Source organism: Anomaloglossus baeobatrachus, chromosome 6 (assembly GCF_048569485.1).
Source record: "Anomaloglossus baeobatrachus isolate aAnoBae1 chromosome 6, aAnoBae1.hap1, whole genome shotgun sequence".
In the NCBI taxonomy this organism is placed as follows: Eukaryota; Metazoa; Chordata; class Amphibia; order Anura; family Aromobatidae; genus Anomaloglossus; species Anomaloglossus baeobatrachus.
The window spans coordinates 221,375,591-221,391,925 of record NC_134358.1 but is presented as its reverse complement, the minus strand read 5'-3'; the positions used below and the strand labels follow the sequence as shown (position 1 = coordinate 221,391,925).

At 45.4% G+C, this 16,335-nt stretch overlaps 1 long non-coding RNA gene across 1 annotated transcript in view; it reads right to left on the bottom strand.

The window, feature by feature from the left end:
* Nucleotides 1-2,460: 2,460 nt before the first annotated feature.
* The window catches only part of LOC142243106 (uncharacterized), a 34,055-nt gene continuing 20,180 nt past the window's right edge, over nt 2,461-16,335 (bottom strand). The window contains exon 2 of the long non-coding RNA XR_012724300.1: nt 2,461-4,158. This is a non-coding gene — a long non-coding RNA (uncharacterized LOC142243106). The remainder of the gene's footprint in view (nt 4,159-16,335) is intronic.

The following is a 16,335-nucleotide window of genomic DNA, read 5'->3' as shown; positions in this document are numbered from 1 at the left end:
ACATATATATGCAACCCCCACCAATTCAATGACAATAGCTACTGCTGAAGCCTGATTGCAATATGATACAGGCTGGGGGGAAGGTATGGTCACTTACATCCCAAGACATTTCAAAGTGTTCAGTAAGTACAACCAAAGGAAAGTGACATCACATCCTGACATAGTATTACAGCAAATACAGTGAGAAGGTAAAATACATCACATGGCATCTTGTACAAAAATATGGGATGGAGAAAACTACATACAGTTAGGTCCAGAAATATTTGGACAGTGACACAAGTTTTGTTATTTTAGCTGTTGACAAAAACATGTTCAGAAATACAATTATATATATAATATGGGCTGAAAGTGCACACTCCCAGCTGCAATATGAGAGTTTTCACATCCAAATCGGAGAAAGGGTTTAGGAATCATAGCTCTGTAATGCATAGCCTCCTCTTTTTCAAGGGACCAAAAGTAATTGGACAAGGGACTCTAAGGGCTGCAATTAACTCTGAAGGCGTCTCCCTCGTTAACCTGTAATCAATGAAGTAGTTAAAAGGTCTGGGGTTGATTACAGGTGTGTGGTTTTGCATTTGGAAGCTGTTGCTGTGACCAGACAACATGCGGTCTAAGGAACTCTCAATTGAGGTGAAGCAGAACATCCTGAGGCTGAAAAAAAAAGAAAAAATCCATCAGAGAGATAGCAGACATGCTTGGAGTAGCAAAATCAACAGTCGGGTACATTCTGAGAAAAAAGGAATTGACTGGTGAGCTTGGGAACTCAAAAAGGCCTGGGCGTCCACGGATGACAACAGTGGTGGATGATCGCCGCATACTTTCTTTGGTGAAGAAGAACCCGTTCACAACATCAACTGAAGTCCAGAACACTCTCAGTGAAGTAGGTGTATCTGTCTCTAAGTCAACAGTAAAGAGAAGACTCCATGAAAGTAAATACAAAGGGTTCACATCTAGATGCAAACCATTCATCAATTCCAAAAATAGACAGGCCAGAGTTAAATTTGCTGAAAAACACCTCATGAAGCCAGCTCAGTTCTGGAAAAGTATTCTATGGACAGATGAGACAAAGATCAACCTGTACCAGAATGATGGGAAGAAAAAAGTTTAGAGAAGAAAGGGAACGGCACATGATCCAAGGCACACCACATCCTCTGTAAAACATGGTGGAGGCAACGTGATGGCATGGGCATGCATGGCTTTCAATGGCACTGGGTCACTTGTGTTTATTGATGACATAACAGCAGACAAGAGTAGCCGGATGAATTCTGAAGTGTACCGGGATATACTTTCAGCCCAGATTCAGCCAAATGCCGCAAAGTTGATCGGATGGCGCTTCATAGTACAGATGGACAATGACCCCAAGCATACAGTCAAAGCTACCCAGGAGTTCATGAGTGCAAAAAAGTGGAACCTTCTGCAATGGCCAAGTCAATCACCAGATCTTAACCCAATTGAGCATGCATTTCACTTGCGCAAATCCAGACTTAAGACGGAAAGACCCACAAACAAGCAAGACCTGAAGGCTGCGGCTGTAAAGGCCTGGCAAAGCATTAAGAAGGAGGAAACCCAGCGTTTGGTGATGTTCATGGGTTCCAGACTTAAGGCAGTGATTGCCTCCAAAGGATTCGCAACAAAATATTGAAAATAAAAATATTTTGTTTGGGTTTGGTTTATTTGTCCAATTACTTTTGACCTCCTAAAATGTGGAGTGTTTGTAAAGAAATGTGTACAATTCCTACAATTTCTATCAGATATTTTTGATCAAACCTTCAAATTAAACGTTACAATCTGCACTTGAATTCTGTTGTCGAGATTTCATTTCAAATCCAATGTGGTGGCATGCAGAGCCCAACTCGCGAAAATTGTGTCACTGTCCAAATATTTCTGGACCTAACTGTACATCATGACACTTCTCATCCAGCGTCTTTACTTATGGTTTTGTAGCCCATTCCAGCCTTGTTAAAGTCTATGATCTTGTTCCTGACATCCTTAGAAAGCTCTTTGGTCTTGCCCATGTTGCAGAAGTTAGAGTCTGTGGACAGGAGTCTTTCATACAGGTGACAATTTAAGACAGCTGTCTTTAATGCAGGTAATGAGTTGATTAGGAGTGTCTAACTAGTCTTTAACTAGTCTGTAGGACATCTTAATGGTTGATAGGGGATCAAATACCGTATTTTTTGGACTATAAGATGCACTGGACTATAAGATGCACCCTTGTTTTAGAGGAGGAAAAAATAGAAAGAAAAATTAAAGTTAAAAAAATGTGGTCATGACACACTGTTATGTGGGGGGTGGGTCTGCTGCTGACACTGTTATGGAGGCAATAATATCCCCAAATTCTGTACTCACATCCTACATTCTGGGTCCCTTCCAGGTATATACAGCCCCCATCGTGGAATATGTATTTTCCCCATCGTTATATTTGGGATCCTCCAACCTGTGTGTGTTTGTATGTATGTATATATATATATATATATATATATATATATATATATATGATCCAACCCCATCCAGGTGTACAGTAATGCCTTTATAGACTATATTTATTTATTGCTTTACCTTTACAGATGTGATGCTCACCATGCTTCAGTTTGGTCCTGCCTCTGCACTAGAAACAATCTCCCATAGCTGAACAAGGACCTGCAGTGATGTAATTAAGAGGCGGGGCACTGTGCTGTTCTGTGCTGCTCTAGCCCACCCCTCTTCATTACATCACTGCAGGTCCTTGTGAGCTACGGGAGACTGTTTCTAGTGCAAAGGCAGGACCAAAGCAATGTGAGCACTCAGCACAGAGACTGCAGGCTGTGCTGTGATGGTATGCTGTGCTCTGGCCCGGACACTGCAGTGATCTGCATTTCCTCCGGGCCAGACATGACTGCAGTGGCACGCTGCTCCTGTCTCCTAAACAGCGGATACACGTCTCCCCAGCCGCTGCAGGAAGCCGGCGGCTGGGTCACCCACTTGTGTCCGCTGTTTACATTAAACAAGTATTGATTTGCTGCTCCTCACACCTGCTTCTAGTCACTGACTGAACAGAGCAGAGAGAGGTGGGCGGGGAGCAGCTAATGAATATTCCTTTACTTTAAACAGCGGGCACACGTGGTTTCTCCAGCCACCGGCTTCCTGCAGCAGTGACCCTCCCTGCCTCCTGTGATCCCACTCCACAGCCGCTGTCTCCCCACAGCTCCCTAACCCGCAGGTACCTGCTTTAACATTCGGACTATAAGACGCACCCCACACTTTCCTCCCAAATTTGGAGGAAAAAAAGGGCGTCTTATAGTCCGAAAAATCCGGTACTTATTTCTATCTGCAAAATGCAAATACATTTATATAATTTGTACAATGTAATTTTCTGGATTTTATTTTTGATATTTTATCTCTCACTGTTAAAATTAACCTCCCCTTAAAATTATAGACTGTTCATGTCTTTCTCAGTGGGCAAAAATACATACAGCTGCACTCTAAAATCCTAACACTGGATAAGGGAACTTTGTAATTGCATTACTGCTATAGGAATATTTGAAAAAAACAGATACTTAGCTTATGTCAGTGGGCAAACCTGAATCAGCAAGGGATCAAATAATTATTTCTTTCACTGTATGTGTATCACCCCTATGGGAAAATGGCCAAATTGTGCCCAATTAGCTATTTTCCCTCCCTGGGGCCATTACGTTTACAACTTCCATCGAAAAAATATTGCCATGTCACTGTGCGCCATACAATCTTTGGTGTACAATGGTTAGCCTGAAAGCATTGTTGTCAAGAAGGCAAAGACCCTGGTGGAAATCTGGTGCACAACAGATACTTTGTGGTAAATATCACAGGTTTTTGCCTGTTGGATGCTTCCTTGTGATGGGGACAGACGGCAAGAGACCGATTTTAACTCTTTGGAGTGCAGCATCACCCAATTTTGGGTTTGTAATATTACATTTTCCTGTTACAGAAACTATGCAAGCTTCAATTGCCATACTTACAGAAAATCATAAATAACCCAACAAAAGCCTAAGGGCAAGGGAATGCAGCTAGACTAAATAAAATTAGATTATCCAGAGATCGATGAGTTTAAGTTGCTTTCCATTCTTCTACTTTGTTTAGAAATAAGTCAGTTTTCTTTTTATTCTTGCAGTTATTTTCTCTGAAATCTTCTGAGAGTTGAACCTAGAAAAAAAACCAGAATGGTATTATAGTATACCAAGTAAACTTTTTTATTTTCTGTATGTTAGATATGCTAGGACATCATTATTTACTGACATTACGAAATTGATAAAACTATATATTTTAAAAACAAATTGTTATTTTAAGGTCAGAATGTAGCATAGACATTTAAAATGTATCCCATATAACGTAAGTGGCTAATCAGATTATAATTTATATTTTTATTATCCTTAATTATCCTTTTGTCATTAGTTTCTTCAGTACGCCTCACATTTACAGTACCTTTATGATACATAGTTATATTTTGACTCCATTTTTACAGAGAAGACATAAAAAGGTTTACATAAAAATGCATAAGGCCTTGTGTAAACACTGTGCTTTGTGTCGCGTTTTTTGCGCGCTTTTTGTGTGCAGTTTTGGTCCCAAAGCTACATACATTTCCTTCCCCAGCAAAGTCTATAAGATTTCAGTTTTTCTGTCCGCACGTTGCATCTTTTTTGTGGCTGCGTCTTTTTGGTGACCACGAAGATGCAGCATGTCAATTCTTTCTGCGTTTTTGCCAGCATTTTTGAGCCCTTCTAGTCAATAGATTTGGCTTAAAAAACGCACTGGGCAAAAACGCGGTAAAAAACGCAGTAAAAAGCGCCAAAAAAATGCATGCCACGGGTGCATTTCTTTGGGACCAAAAACGTGCATCTTTGTGGTCACCATAGCCTAAGCATTCTACTGTACTTCTGTATGCCTTCCATTTCAGATGAATACAGAGAAAACTAAGGAGCAAGAAAAGCACAATAGGGTGATACCATAATACAACTGTGTATAGATAAGGGAAGTGTGCTCACCAGATTTACTTGTGTGTCACACAACAACTTTACAGTATATCAGCAACTGCATGTTACATGAGGGATGAAAGCAGAAGAGTTGTAGGACATATGCGTGACTTCCATCTGCGCTGCTGGAAATAACCGGTAAAAGGATTCAAGATACACAAGATGGTTCTTGCAGTTTATTTTCTATGCGTTTCAAGGTATTCCAACCTCTTCATCAGGAATGTGGTTCTTAAATTATTTTAAAAAAAATGGCGTGGGATCCCCTCTACTTTTGATAACAAGCCAAGATAAATCAGACAGCTGAGGGTTGCAACCCAGAAATACCGACCTAGAGTAAGTAGTGGCCCGCAATTACGTTTGCAGGCCCAGAAGCTCACTGTGATTGCATAGTTAACTACAGGGTTTGTGATTGCAAGCAGTACGACACGCTGTCACACAAGCTGGGGGTGCTGTCTGACTGCAACTAATCACAAACACAAGGACTGCCGGTGGGCGGTGGAAGCAGTGAATATGTATGAGGCTCATGAGTGGCCCCGGAAGAAGAGTGAGTAACCCAGAAGCAGTTACAGCCGTGCCGGAGACTTAGTAAGTATAGTGTGCTTGCTCTAATCCCCTTATCCCTTCTACCACCATTTTTAAGTGCTGGATTTTGGTCCCCATAAACTTATATGGGGATCGGCATCCAGTCATGTATCCAGGATCAATTTTGGGCAGGAATGATTTTTTAATTTTACTTTTATATTAAAAATGGTTAGACTCGTCAATCCTGGATATCTGCGAGTCCGCCCAACACTAAACAGCATACAACCTGATAAGAGCGTTAGGCACCACTGAGGTATCAGGTGCCACAAAATGTAACCTATGGAAACCCAAACCCCGGAATATCCGTGCCAGTTAACACACCAGCACCCTTTAGCCATATACATAACCCTATTTCCAGACTGGTAGACTGCCTAGCAACAGGTAAAAGGGAAGGGCACTGATTGGATAGTTGCCACCCAATCTGTAGGGAGAGACCCAGCAAGGGGAGGGGCGTGTGGTCAGTTGGGAAGTTGGCGGGAATGTGTGTGGAGGAAGAAGTCAAGGAGAGAAGTCAAGGAGAGGAGAGGTGGAAGTAGAGGGTTGAGAGTGAAAGTACAAAAAGAAGGGAAAAGATCTTAAGTAACAATGGAACGCTGTAACAGGAGTGAGGGACTGTGGAGTAAGGAACCAGGATTCAAGGAACCGTCAGTTATCTGTGTAAGTATAATACTCTAGGGACCGCGGGGGTGCCTGTGGAAGTCCTGAACCAAGGCTCACAGGACTCAGCACAAGGCGGGGTGCAGACCCTAGGACAGCGGGACACTTTATGGTCAACTGTTAATTCTGCCAGGTGAGGGGATCGCCAGGGTCCATCACCAACTCAAAGAGTCTGAAACGTCAGCAGCAAAGAGGGGAATCGGGGATTGAACCCCTAAAATAGTCCAGACAGCCTTCAATTGGACCACGGCTGAAACGGAGGGGTTCCCCAGTAACTTTAGGCCACAAGAGCCCAACACAAACAAGTTTGCATGGAGGACAGCTAACCCAGGTCACAGCTGGCACGGAGAACAAGGGGAGCAGGAACACCTGTAACCGGCACCAGCGGGGTCAGGTACCAGCCACAAGTAAAAGGCAAGTTGAAACTGCAATACCGGTGTGGACTGTTTCTTTCTCGCCTCCGTACCCGTACACTGATTGTCCCCTACCATTGCCCCCTCATCATCCACTGCTGGGGCCTAGCCCTGCTTGCGGAGGGCCCAAAACACCTAAGCTGCACTACTCCACCAGCCCCAACAGGACCCTGTAGCGGCGGCTTCAATAACCTGGCCGCACACCACAAGTTGCATAGTCAAAAAACTCTTTTATTTTCTTTTCTTTTATTTTTCTTCCATTTTTTACCCCCTTTTTATCGGACCGACCCCCAGGGTCACGGAATCGTTTGCAACCACGACTCTTCCCCTCCTGCGCACCGCACACCCAGGACCGAGTACCTCATAGCCCCTGGGGCGTCACAAGAGGTATAGTTGATTTTTTGTTTTTTTAATCCCTACAGCATGCTGTCCTCAGATTACATAGCAAAAACCGGCTGATAGACTCCCTTTAAAGGAGGGCCAAATCCCAAAAAATGAGAACGCTACTGGTCTCAGAAAATGGCGCCAAAAGCGCTATACTTTTTTGGGACAAACTTCTGAATTTTTTTCACCCCTTAGATAAAAGTAAAAGTATACATTTTTGGTATCTACGAACTCGTACCAATGTGAGGCATCATATGGACACATCAGTTCAAAAATCCAAAAGGGAGATGCAGGTCCAGCACCAATTCCAAACACAGAGCTAGCTTCACTTAATAGTCTCCACACAGGCACAGACAGAGCTGCAGTGACACCAGCATTCAAAATACAGGGAGGTGCTCCACCTGGCAGTCAGCACAACAGTCCAAATCCACAGAGGGAGAAAACAAATGGTGGCACTCACCCTTAGTAGAAATCTTTTATTTCATTCAAAGATTATAAACACATATAGGAGGGGGATGCGGGATACGTCTAAGACGCAGGGCACACCAAGATGACTGTGACCGTTTTGCGCACGTAGGCGCTCCATCGGGTCCTGACGCAAGGGGAAGAACGCTCCATCACTGCCTTTTCAGGTGAGTGAATACTAACGTCACCATGTGTGTAAGGTTAAACAAACAAGGATTTAAAATACACACAAAATACATACTACATACAGAAGCTGAAAGATACAGAATACATATTATATACAGAAGCAAAGAATTATATTAGTTCTTATCTAAATTGGCTGCATTATTACAAAAAAATTGTCAATTCATTTTTATCATTAAATGCTAATGCACCTTGTGCTTTAGTCTCAATAATCCACCTGGCTTCTTTTCTCAGCAGGATTTTATGGAGGTCTCCACTTTGTGGGGGATACACGACCTCCTCCACTCCTGCAAAGGAAAGAACTTCCGGATTTCAAAAATGTGTTTCTTTTATATGGTTTATTAAACGTGGTGCGCTTTTTTCCCTGAACTGATCGAACTGAAGTGTTCTTTAAAACGGACATAAAGTGGTCTTATTGTTTTGCCGATGTAGAAAAATCTACAGGGGCAAAAGATCACATAGATAACGTACTTTGTTTTACAGGAGATGAAATCTGTAACATGATGTATTTTGTCTCAGATTTTAATTGGATTGATTGTTAAATGAAACGCACAGTATGAACAGTTTCCACACTTATGCACACCCACTGGGCGATTTTCCTGCAGCCAGTTCTTTTTTGTGGTGATCCGATTATGGACTAAAATACCCTCAAAATTCTGGCATCTCCTATATGTGATGATAGGTGTTTGTGAGACAAAATCTTTTAAAGTGTCTCACACATTAGAAAATTACTCTGCAAATCTGCAGCCAAATCTGCACATTTAGTTGTGGATTTCCCTTTTAGCACTGCAGTAAGTAAAATCTGTTGCAGATTTTAGTTTTCAGTGGAAGCTTGGATGTTTACTTCGGACATACAGCAATCATTATCTTTATCATCATCAATATGGATAGATACAGGGAAGAACTGACACAAACCAAATATAGATGTCATTGAGTATAGTCTAAAGCAGAGGTCTCAAACACGCGGCCCGCGGGCCGCATGCGGCCCCTCAGGCTGCTCTGTGCAGCCCGCAGGCCCCTGCCCCTGTTGACTACCGCGGCTGGTGCAGGGGCCGCAGCCACTGTCTGCGCTTTATGTCAGATGAATGTTTTGCCGGCGCTGCGCTCAGAGTCCAGCGCTCTGTGCACAACAATTCCTCCAATGGAAACTACCTGACCTCAGCTGCTTACCTCTGATTAGTGGATGGCTACGGCTGCATTGGAAATGTTCAGCATAGAGAGCTTGACTCTGCGCTCGCAGCGCCGGCAAAACAATCATCTGCCATAAATCGCTGACAGTGGCTGCGGCCCCTGCACTTGCCGTGATAGTCATCGGGGCACGGGCCGGCAGACAGCAAGAATCAGAGATGAGGCAGTCGAGGGAACGCGGGACAGGTGAGAAGAATGGTGTTTTTTTTTTCTGTGTGTGTGTATGTGAAGGATGGCACATTAACCCCTTAGCGACCTATGGCGTACTGGGTACGTCATGGCTCCCTGGTACTTAAGGACCCATGACATACCCAGTACGTCATGGCAAAATCGCGGCCCCAGGGCCCCAGTGGCTGTGATCGCTTTGCAAAGCAAATACCTTAGATTCGGGGAGGAGGGGACTAGAGTTGAGCGTGGTTCGTGGTTCTCCAGTTCGCGGCTCGAGTGATTTTGGGGGCTGTTCTAGATCGAACTAGAACTCGAGCTTTTTGCTAAAAGCTCGATAGTTCTAGATACGTTCGAGAACGGTTCTAGCAGCAAAAAAAACCAGCTAATTCCTAGCTGGCTTTCCGCTGTAATAGTCTAAGTCACTCTGTGACTCACACTATTATGAAATTATGAAATTTCAGTGTATAGTGTGCGGGAACAGCGCATTCAGATCACTGCTGTATAGATAATGGCGATCGCCATTTTTTTTTTTTTCCTTGTCTTCCTTCCCTAAGCGCGCGCGTGTAGTGGGGAGGGCCAGCATGTCAGCCAATCCCAGACACACACACAGCTAAGTGGACTTTTAGCCAGAGAAGCAACGGCATGTGTGATAGGATGTCCATGTCACATGTCCCTGCATTAAAAAACCGGACATTTTCCTCCAGCACGCCATTATCTGCCTTCTGCGTCCTTGGTGTCAGACATCACTGGCGCAGCTCCTATCGCCGATACTGCTGTATACGCTCCATACACAGCGCTGGACAGCTTAGGGATAGCACTTTCTATCAGTCCTTTTAAGGGCTCATACCGGCAGGGTCAGAGCCATAGGTGACAGGTCCTAAAAACAGAGTTTAAAAGCTACAGAAGATGACAGCGTCTGTGTAGCTAAGGTCAGGGATTTCCTCGCTGCATTTCCCCATTAGAAGGGATAGAAAGGCAGGCTTCCTTTCCTCTACCCAGAGACCCACAACCCTGCCACTGTACCCTCCTGCCCTTTGCACACTCAAACTCATTGTTACTAAGCCATTATACTAGCAAACACTGAGTGAACCTAGTGGCATCCTAAACGTGGCTGTTGGACTTCTGTATAGTCCCAGTAGTGCACAGATATTTGCAGCACGTCTGCCTGCACTGCACACTCAAACTCATTATAACTAAGCCATTATACTAGCAAACACTGAGTGAACCTAGTGGCATCCTAAACGTGGCTGTTGGACTTCTGTATAGTCCCAGTAGTGCAAAGATATTTGCAGCACGTATGCCTGCATTGCACACTCCAACTCATTATAACTAAGCCATTATACTAGCAAACACTAAGTGAACCTAGTGGCATCCTAAACGTGGCTGTTGGACTTCTGTATAGTCCCAGTAGTGCACAGATATTTGCAGCACGTCTGCCTGCATTGCACACTCCAACTCATTATAACTAAGCCATTATACTAGCAAACACTGAGTGAACCTAGTGGCATCCTAAACGTGGCTGTTGGACTTCTGTATAGTCCCAGTAGTGCACAGATATTTGCAGCACGTCTGCCTGCATTGCACACTCAAACTCATTGTTACTAAGCCATTATACTAGCAAACACTGAGTGAACTTAGTGGCATTCTAAAAGTGGCTGTTGGACTTCTGTATTGTCCCACTAGTGCAAAGATATTTGCAGCACGTCTGCCTGCATTGCACACTCAAAATCATTATAACTAAGCCATTATACTAGCAAACACTGAGTGAACCTAGTGTCATCCTAAACGTGGCTGTTGGACTTCTGTATAGTCCCAGTAGTGCAAAGATATTTGCAGCACGTCTGCCTGCATTGCACATTCAAACTCATTATAACTAAGCCATTATACTAGCAAACACTGAGCGAACCTAGTGGCATCCTAAACGTGGCTGTTGGACTTCTGTATAGTCCCAGTAGCGCACAGATATTTGCAGCACGTCTGCCTGCATTGCACACTCCAAATCATTATAACTAAGCCATTATACTGGCAAACACTGAGTGAACCTAGTGGCATCCTAAACGTGGCTGTTGGACTTCTGTATAGTCCCAGTAGCGCACAGATATTTGCAGCACGTCTGCCTGCATTGCACACTCAGACTCATTATAACTAAGCCATTATACTAGCAAACACTGAGTGAACCTAGTGGCATCCTAAACGTGGCTGTTGGACTTCTGTATAGTCCCAGTAGCGCACAGATATTTGCAGCACGTCTGGCTGCATTGCACCCTCAAACTCATTATAACTAAGCCATTATACTAGCAATTTATGCTGCCAGTTTAAGGGCCGTAGTTGCATTATCAGGGATATTTATTCTTTATTATTCTGCTGTTAATAAAGCTAGACCACCGCTGCAATCTACACCACCTCTCAATTTTTACTACCACATTTTCAGTGCACAATCTTGTCGCAATCAACATGAGTGGCAAAATGACAGATGCTGGTGGAAAGGGGAAGAGTCGTGGTGGAAAAGGAAAAAAAGGGTTTGTCCGTGGGGAAGGTGGCAAAGCTCCATTATCATCTGCTGAAGATAGACCATCTACCAGCAAAAGTAAGATGTCTACTACTTACCGTGGACAATCCGATGTGCTCCCTTTTTTACAGACACGAACAATTGGAACAAAGGTAGATGATGGCCAAAAAAAGAAAATGCTTGAATGGATCTAAAGTGGTCCAACAAGTGCCCTCTCAGCCACTTCAAGTACCGCATCCAAAAAACTCCAGTCCTCTGAGTTGTCATCCCAATCAAACTTGCTTTCTCCCAGCTCTGAAGTCTCCATCAGCCCTGCACAGTATGGTGGAACTGAGATGGCTGAGTCTGCAGAGCTGTTCAGTCACACTATAGCCTGGGAATCAGAGGTCTGCTCCCAAGCTACAGTGAGTACAGACCAGGAAATGGTCTGCAGTGATGCCCAGAACCTTTGTGACTCTGATTCAGGCCGTGAGGACCACGTTTCTGAGCATAATGTTGACCCTTTGTCACAAACTGTAACACCTGTGGTTATAGACAATGAGGAACATACTGATGACGATGAGACGCAGATACCAGATTGGGATGACAACTTAAATATTCGGTCAGGGCAAGAAGAGGCTCGGTCTGAGGGGGAGGGGAGTGCAAACACAACAATTGATGATGAAGTTGTAGATCCCACCTACTGTCAACCCCCAGTCAGGCACTCGAGGAGGTCAACAGAGGTGGTGGAGGAGGATGCAACCGACGACGAAGTTGCCTTGCGCCTTCCTGGACAGAGTCGGAGCACTGGTAGCACGTCTACAACTGCATCCTCAGCCACCACTCTGCCTCTGAGCACTAGTCGGGGGGGCTCAGCAGGTCGCATGCCCTCTAAGCCTTGCCTAGCCTGGTCCTTTTTTGACATAGAAAAAGATCGCCCAAATTATGTGATGTGTAAAATTTGTCGTGATTCTGTTAGTAGAGGTCAAAACCTCAGCAGTTTGACAACTTCTTCCATGATTAGTCACATGAATAAATATCATAGGTCCCGGTGGGAAGCTCACCGTGCTGCAATGCAGCCTAGCGGAGCGAACCATCCACGGCCTGCCCCTTCCAGTGCATCCGCGCGCTCTTCATCTTCTAGGACTGTGGGGACAGCTGTCACACCTGGTTTTCCACGCACAACTTCCACCACTGTAACCGCAACAGGCAGTTTGCTTGGTAGGTCGTCAGTTGGTTTGGAAGGGGAAACAAGTGAGTGTGTACAGCTATCTCAGACATCGATAGCACCAATGTTGGATGAAGGCAACATCATGTCTCCGCCTGCACTTTCCTCACAAAACTGCATTTTTCCAGGGACATCCTACTCAACACCGTCTACACACAGCAGCCAGATCTCTGTCCCTCAGATGTGGTCAAATAAAAGGCCATTTCCTGTGACAAAGCTAAGAGGTTGACTCTATCCCTCTGTAAGCTCTTGGCTACCGAAATGCTGCCTTTCCGCCTAGTGGACACACAGGATTTTAGAGACCTTATGTCTGTCGCTGTGCCCCAGTACCAGATGCCTAGTCGCCACTACTTCTCTAAGAAAGGTGTGCCCGCGCTACACCAGCATGTCGCACACAACATCACCGCTTCCTTGAGAAACTCTGTGTGTGAACGGGTGCATTTCACCACCGATACTTGGACCAGTAAGCATGGACAGGGACGTTACATGTCGCTGACTGGGCACTGGGTAACTATGGTGATAGATGGTGAAGGGTCTGCTGCACAAGTCTTGCCGTCCCCACGACTTGTGTGTCAATCCTCTGTCTGTCCAAGTTCCGCCACTGCTTCTGCCTCCTCCACCTCATCTGTGTCATCCACCTCCGCCCCAAGCCTGCCTGGTCAGGCCACCAGCGTTCTCACTGCGCAGAAGGAATCATGCACCCCTCATTACTATGCTGGCAGCAGAGCGCAACGTCATCAGGCGGTCTTTAGCTTGATATGTCTTGGGAATAAGAGTCACACAGCTGAGGAGTTGTGGTCAGCTCTGCGGTCCGAGTTTAATAAATGGTTGTCTCCACTCAACCTGCAGCCTGGTAAGGCCGTGTGCGACAATGCTGCAAACCTGGGTGCGGCCCTTCGCCTGGGCAAGGTGACACACGTACCTTGTATGGCTCACGTGTTGAACCTTGTTGTCCAGCAATTTTTAACACACTATCCCGGCCTAGATGGCCTTCTGAACAGGGCACGAAAACTGTCTGCTCACTTCCGCCGTTCAAGCGCCGCAGCTGAGCGACTTGCATCGCTCCAGAAGTCTTTCGGCCTGCCGGTTCATCGCCTGAAATGCGATGTACCGACACGCTGGAATTCGACTCTCCACATGTTACAGCGACTGTGGCAGCACCGCCGAGCCCTGGTGCAATACGTCATGACGTATAGCCTGGGCCAACGAGATGCAGAGGTGGGGCAGATCACCCTGATGGAGTGGTCTCAGATCAAGGACCTATGCACCTTTCTGCACAGTTTCGACATGGCGACGAATATGTTTAGCACTGACAATGCCATTATCAGCATGACAATTCCAGTCATTTACATGCTGGAGCACACGCTAAACACTATTCGGAGTCAGGGGGTGGGACAACAGGAAGGGGAGGAACTACAGGAGGATTCATATGCACAAGGGACAACAACATCACCAAGGTCCAGACGTTCATCATCACCAACGCAGCAGGCATGGGACCATGGGGGACAGGGATCAACAAGGGCGCATAGTAGCAGGCGAAATGTTGAGGAAGGTGCAGGAGAACATGAAGAAATGGAGGACGAACTGTCTGTGGACATGGAAGACTCAGCGGATGAGGGAGACCTTGGTCAAATTTCAGTTGAAAGAGGTTGGGGGGAGATGTCAGAGGAAGAAAGAACGGTTAGCACCTCTATGCCACAAACACAGCGTGGACTTGGTCCGCATAGCTGCGCAAGACACATGAGTGCCTTCTTGTTGCACTACCTCCAACATGACCCTCGTATTGTCAAAATTAGAAGTGATGATGACTACTGGATTGCCACACTATTAGATCCCCGATACAAGTCCAAATTTTGTGACATAATTCCAGCCATAGAAAGGGACGCACGTATGCAGGAGTATCAGCAGAAGCTGTTACTCGATCTTAGCTCGGCTTTTCCACCAAACAACCGTGCAGGTGCAGGGAGTGAATCTCCCAGTTGTAACTTGACAAACATGGGACGGTCTCGTCATCTTCAACAGTCTACCCGTACCAGTAGGACTGTATCTGGTGCTGGTAATAGCAATTTTATGGAATCTTTTCATAATTTTTTTAGACCCTCCTTTGCAAGGCCACCAGAGACAACAAGTCTGACACATAGTCAACGGCTGGAGAGGATGATACAGGAGTATCTCCAAATGAACATCGATGCCATGACTTTGCAAATGGAGCCTTGCTCATTTTGGGCTTCAAATCTAGAAAAATGGCCAGAGCTCTCCAGTTACGCCTTGGAGATTTTGTCGTGTCCTGCTGCCAGCGTTGTCTCTGAACGTGTCTTCAGTGCTGCTGGGTGTGTGCTGACAGATAAGCGCACGCGTCTGTCCAGTGACAATGTGGACAGACTAACGTTCATCAAAATGAACAAGTCATGGATCCACCAGGAATTTACTACCCTTGTGTCATCCTGGGGAGAGTAAATGCTTGTGGATTTGGAATGTGCTTGATGCAAATTTAGCTGTGAAGTGTACAACTAGGGCACAAGTGCTGCCACTGAATGGGTGGGTGTGTGTGGGGCACAATTTTAGGAAAAAAGGGAGACTCCGCTTGGAGTAACCCTTGCTTACATTGTTTTTAAAAGAAGCCAAGATGAACAAGTCATGGTTCAGGAAAGACTTTGCTACCTACCCCGGTGTCATCCTGGGGAGGGTTAAGGATGGCGTATTTTTGAATGTGCTTGATGCAAATCTAGCTGTGAAGTGTACAACTAGGGCACAAGTGCTGCCACTGAATGGGTGGGTGTGCGTGGGGCACAATTTTTGGAAAAAAGGGAGACTCCGCTTGGAGTAACCCTTGCTTACATTGTTTTTAAAAGAAGCCAAGATGAACAGAGCTTGGATCAGGAAAGACTTTGCTACCTACCCCGGTGTCATCCTGGGGACGGTTAAGTATGGCGTATTTTTGAATGTGCTTGATGCAAATCTAGCTGTGAAGTGTACAACTAGGGCACAAGTGCTGCCACTGAATGGGTGGGTGTGTGTGGGGCACAATTTTTGGAAAAAAGGGAAACTCCGCTTGGAGTAACCCTTGCTTACATTGTTTTTAAAAGAAGCCAAGATGAACAGAGCTGGGATCAGGAAAGACTTTGCTACCTACCCCGGTGTCATCCTGGGGACGGTTAAGGATGGCGTATTTTTGAATGTGCTTGATGCAAATGTACCTGTGAAGAGTACAACTGGGGCACAAGTGCCTCCACTGAAGGGGGTGGGTGTCTGTGCGGCCCAATTTTTGGAAAAAAGGGAGACTCTGCTTGGAGTCAGCTTGCGGTGTTTTACATGATTTTAGAAGGGCGTGCCATGCCTATATCTGTGTTTCCTCCTCTTTTTCCTTGTCCAGCTCTTTTGTTTTCGCATGAGTATATGTCCTTGTCACTTTCCCATGTGTTTGTGTTGTGTTGTGAGTTGTTTGTCACCTTTTTGACACCTTTGAGGGTGTTTTCTAGGTGTTTTTATGTGTTTGTGAATGCCTGCCATTGTTTCCTATGCAGTTCGAGTTCGGTTCGTCGAACGTTCGACGAACCGAACTCGAACGGGAGCTCCGTTCGGCGAACCGACCTC